A 6021-nucleotide genomic window follows, 5' to 3' on the forward strand; every position below is an offset into this window, starting at 1 on the left:
AATTTGTGCGAATAATATCATGATATCATATATCTCGTATATTTTTCATTCTAATCTTGTCATATCTATGACAACATTTCATTAGTTTGTTAGCCTACTTCTCTTGTTCTATTCATGGCTGAGTTCTCGTAACCTTTATCCAATTAGCTTTTATGTTCTCTTCTTACAAGCTCAAGGCAATGATCTACATGTGTCTCGAAGTACCGTAGGCATTTTAGAGAAACATCATGAGGTTCGCTGGCCTAATTTCTTTTATGATTTATTTACTAACTGTTTACTTTATATGGCATATTAAGACGCATCGTAGCAGGAATAGAAGAGTGTCGTTAAAAGAGCTGTACATGCCTCTAATAAAATCATATTATCTAACCCTTTGCAAATTATTAATGGCCCGTAACCCGATAGACAGCCTCATCCCCCAATGTTTCTCATCCAGCAATTTGACGCTCCAAATCGATGTACAGGTTGTATGAAAATGATTGGTACCCATCAGTTTCCAGTGAATATGGACAGGACAGGAAAATGCAACATAGAAACTACCTTATTTATAGATGAATGTTATGAAAGGTCAAAAAACTATACATCCTGGCCATATCGATAGGATCTAATGTTGCACATTGAAGAAGCGGGCTTTGCAACCAGCCCCAAAGGTGATGGGTACCGAACATTTTGATACAACCTGTATTTCCGAAGAAAACGTGAAAATAGATCAGCATAAACATGGCGTTCTAATGTTATGCACTTAAAACATAAATAAAGAAAATAGGGCGAAAATTATATAAAAAGCATGATATAGCTTGTCAAGCAGAAACATGTAAAAGATATAAGTGAGCACGTGCCCCATTTCTTCAATACGAAAGGTCAAACGTTTTTAAATTATTTATATACACTTTAAGTAAATAACGTTTAATTCGAGGACTTCATATTTTTTTTTAATTCAACTTTTAATAATTTGTCATAATTTTTTTATAATATTGGGGATTTGCGAATTTCAAAAAAATCTAAATTATTTGATATAAAAAGGACATTCATCATGTTAAGAATGCAATTTAGGGTGTCAGATTTTGTTCTGATTGTTCTTGTTTCATTTATAATTTTTCACATGTGCCTCACATCTCAATTATGCGGTTGGTCCAATTTTTTAAATTTTCCGTGAATATCATTCTTTATTCTGAGAAAGGAAGACAATACATGTACACATGCTTCTAATTAACCACTTGCGAACATAAACTGAACATGCAGGAGTTGTGGGATGATCAGTGTATTGTTTTTGTGCATTTATATAGAAAAGGAATATCTGTTTTATTGTTAAAGCAACAGAACGGACAGACATAGCGAAGAGAAGTAACCAGAGCAGTGTAATCAAAGAATATCGGCGAATGTTTATAGTGAAGCCGGAGAGTATTAGATCAAGATGGAAGGAGTATAAGAGTTTATAGCAAGTAGTGTAAACCAACATAATAATATTGCAATAATAAAGCGCAGTTGATGATGACAAATACTTAAGTAACATAACTAGATAACAGTTAACATATAAATCATGCCTATCTAGTTATCTAGTCCTAAAAAGTTAAACAATCAACTCTGTTTAGCTTTAAACCAACCATGATGCAGTCATGTCTACAGTAGAATTCATCTCGACCTTTGCAGGACTTAACCCCATTAAAAGCTATTAAACCAAGATAACACTCATTGAAACAGCTCAACTGATTAAATCGGATCTTCTCTGGTTGTGCACAAGTGACTGTTTTCATGTGCGATATCGCAATAAAGCTGGTATTCATAGCTTCAGTTGGGTAACCGATTATAAAGGAAACGAAAGGAAACAATGTTATGTGTGGCTTTGTTCACGAAATCAGACAATGGCGTGCTTTTTGTAAACCAGCATTCTTGAAAATGAGCAACATAATGATTTTTGACTTAACACGGTTTGGAAATAATTTCATCATATTTTTGGTGTTATCTGTCGTTTACATGTCCTTCCTAAAACACAAAAGTACGACCCTCTCCAAACACCTAAATTAGCTAAAAATGTAGGACATGTTACAAAACTATATTGTCTAGAATTTTAGAAGAGTACTTTTAATATTGGCCGGTTATTTTTCACACAGCGACGTTAACTAGGCAATGTACTATTACCTATAACATTAACTAAAACACCAAAGTACGAATATTTCCAAACATCTAAATTAGCTAAAATTTAGGACATGTTAAAAACTATATTTTCTAGAACTTTAGAAGAGTACTTTTAATATTGGCCGGTTATTTTTCACACAGCGACGTTAACTAGTCATATCCCCATACTGTTAACGTAGGGCTATTTGTAAAGGTCACGCGTCAATGGGAAAGAGCACTGTGTATTGTGTATAGGAAAACGGACAGTAACTGCAGTATGCCACATCTGTCTGACAGGAAAACAATTAAGGTAATAAAATTACCCACACACGCCCACTAAATATAAACGGGTACACCGGCGCCACGCACACATACCATTCTCCATCACATCATCACATAATGCAATGGCATGGCCTAACTAAAACTATTGATTAACTGATTACACTCGCGATCATGCATGACTCAATTACAAATCTCTACATGTCTTCTTCTTGTCTATTGATATTTTGAATAGTGTTTATCTTTCCCTAATAGATAGCGCCCTGATCGATTCTTCCTGCATATCAATATGCTTCATTTACATTACATTACAGAGATCGGACACTAATCCCTACCATAACAAACCATGATCTATTTGCAAGTATTATATTGATTGAGCAGGTAAGATGTGATACTATTTTTTTGTATAGTAGTCTAGTTGCCGGCGTCAGGTATACATAGATTTTTTTTTAATGATGATGACATGTATGATGCAAACTCATATGTGTTGTGCGTTTGACAATTTGGGAGGGTGGGGGTTCAAAATGACCCCATAGGATTATAAAATCAAAATTTCGATTGCTCAAATACCTCTTTCAAATATATCAAATTATTTACATAAATAAACAAAAATAAATCAATCAATCAATAAATAAATAAATAAATGAATAAATAAATAAATAAATAAATAAATAAATAAATAAATAAATAAATAAATAAATAAATAAATAAATAAATAAATAAATAAATAAACGAAAAAAATTGAACAAATTGTAGCGTAGCATTAAAATCATAAATATAACCATTGCTGGCAGGAGGACTCGAACCAACGATATTGACATTAGCAGTCTGATGCTCTACCATTGAGCTATGACAGCATCTAATGATGAGGGTCCAGTTTTTAGCTTATACAGTGTTTGTCTGTGATAATGCCGCCTCGTGAAAGAAAGAAATATAAAATCTCAATTTTTTTATTTAAATTTATTTGATAATTTTCTAACCTATATTTTCTTTAGAACAGGGACAAATATTCCCCTTTTATCCAATTTGGCCGCTAAATAAGAATTTATATACTTCTTTCATTACTAATTTAATTCCGCGATTTGTTCCATTAAGCAATATCAAAGATTAATGTCAAGCATCTCACAACATATATGTAGTTGGCTTAGTTGTCTTGCACAGTGTTTTTTAACCGGGAGGTACCGAGATCGATTCCCACCTCTGCCTGCAATTTTTTTTTTAAAGACTGGGAAATAATAACCTGACATTCGCCGCTGACATTCGTACTGCAGAAGCGGAGTTTTTAACTTTGCTCCTTCCGTAAAAGGGTACATTATTTTGGCACTACATTATTTCTTTTTCCACATTGCTGGTATTAAATATCAAATGGTCATAATTGGCGGTCACTTCAAATCATCTCCAACTGAACGAGGTTCAGGAATGTCCTATCATTGTTAATTGTTGGTTAACCCACCAAATGAACAGGATTTAGACAAAGCAATCAAAGACTTAAGCTTTACACTAATGCTAAGCTTTATACTAATGCTAAGCTTATTATCCTCTTCAACAATAGGATTAAAGATTGGTGCTTGACTGGAATTACGTGCTAGTGTCATTGGTTATTGTTAAAAGGCAATAAAGTGTGTAATTGCAACATACATTTCCTCTGAATAGGAAAGACTCTCTACATCGAACCATGGATGCTGATGGTTCGCAATACTGTTATTAGCAGTTATTTAGGGGAAGGTATCTTCCAACCCCAATTTCAAATGGGTCGCGGATGGGTTCATCTCTTGGGGTTAATAATTTAGATTGACATTCGGTTATTTCAAATATTGAGTTTTAGTTTTGGTTTCAGTTTTGGTCACGTGGTTTCCTATTATTCTGGCTAAGCTCTTGGCTGACATCAGTATTGATATCTTTGTTTCCACCCTTTGTTGGAATTTGTAGAAAGCATTTTCGGTTTTCTTTTCAGTTTGTTACATAATCGAAAAACACGTCACTCGATAGTATCGACCATACGGCATATTCTAGCCAAATATTGGTCATAATGCCCATATTTGGCATTTGGCAAATACACAAACCTTAAACAAAGAAATATATACGGTAGAAATTCACATAAACAGACAAATCACTGTGGGTTTACTTCGAGTAGCGAGTTTACTTCGAGTACTGGTTACATCAGTTTTCCCATATCATGTATGTGGGTGCGAAACCTGAACGCTGAATGGAAAAACGAACGAACGGTTTTGAAATGAACTACGTGAGCAGCCTAATCCATGTCCATTCACACTTCTCGCACTTCCAACATGCATATATTATAGAGAACTGATGTTTAGCTATATCTGCAGGAAGACACATTCAACCATGGAGCTATTATAGATGGAGACGAAATAGATTACGCATTGAAACCTTGTGCCGATTTGAAATCTGACAAGCTATTCATCGAAAGGTACCTTTTGTTTGGGACAAAGGGCTTCCGCCATTAAATCGGTAAGCTGACCCGACAGTGTATTAACGCTTTACCTAGCAGGCTACTGTCAATAAGTGATCAAACGAAAGGTGCGTGAAAGCGACGTCTGGAACGAAAAGTACATTTTGTTACCATAACACACAAGGATGTGATTGAGTAGCCGTAAGCACAAAAGCACACATTAGCCGCTGAGTACAGTTCGTGATCACCCCACTGACTTCAGGTGCTTCATTTAGATAAATTGAATGCGCTTGCTGAATGATTACACATCAAGGCTGCCATGTCTATATGTCTATAGTACTGTATAATGGTAATAGCTATACGTATACATGTAACAAATAATAAGTATATCGGTATCCGTATAGGCCTATATAAAAGTTGTTTCACAAATTGACATTTTATTTTATTTTAAGAAGGAGAATGTCATAAACAGTGGCGTACTGAAGGGGGCAGCTCTTCTGTGAGAGGTCTTGGGAAGGGATGAGGGAGGAAGAGGTGAAAGAGGGGATATGAAGAATGAGAGGAGGATTGGAGGAAGAGAGAAAGAGAGACACTTCAAGGAAAGAATATGTACAGAGAAAAGAAAAAGGAATGACAAAATGTAGGCCTTATAATAATTATTATAGAAACTAAACACAGCCCCCACATAGGCCTAACGCTAACAGCACTATAGGCAGCCATTCGACGATGTCAATTTCTTTATGCGTTACATATTTAAAACGCCCAGTCAGATGTATTTTACACCTGCCAAGCACACGTCACCCAATTTCGAAAATTGGACTTTGAATGTACACTCTCATGAATATTGATTGGCAACATTTTACAATATGTCAGCGCTCAAATCGGACACAATAGAACAATAGACCATTCAGTGCGTTGCATTCAACTATAGAATAAGAGGAAGACCTGTATAAAAGACGTCGGTGAAAATGGAAGGCTGGCCATGACTTTTATCGGCTCATCAGAACTTTTGAAGACAAAGAGCTTTGGGGATCTTGTTTTAAAGTGATAATATATAGTATGTAGGTCCCACGGCCTTCAAGCTATGGGACATAGATAGCCTAGTTAGATAGATAGATAATGGTGTACAATACAAAGTTTACACAGCTCATGCTGCAATAAGGAGCGGCCATATTGGTATTTTCCTAATGTTTATCATGTTTTCTGTTTTGTTT

Source organism: Amphiura filiformis, chromosome 10, assembly GCF_039555335.1.
Source record: "Amphiura filiformis chromosome 10, Afil_fr2py, whole genome shotgun sequence".
NCBI lineage: Eukaryota > Metazoa > Echinodermata > Ophiuroidea > Amphilepidida > Amphiuridae > Amphiura > Amphiura filiformis.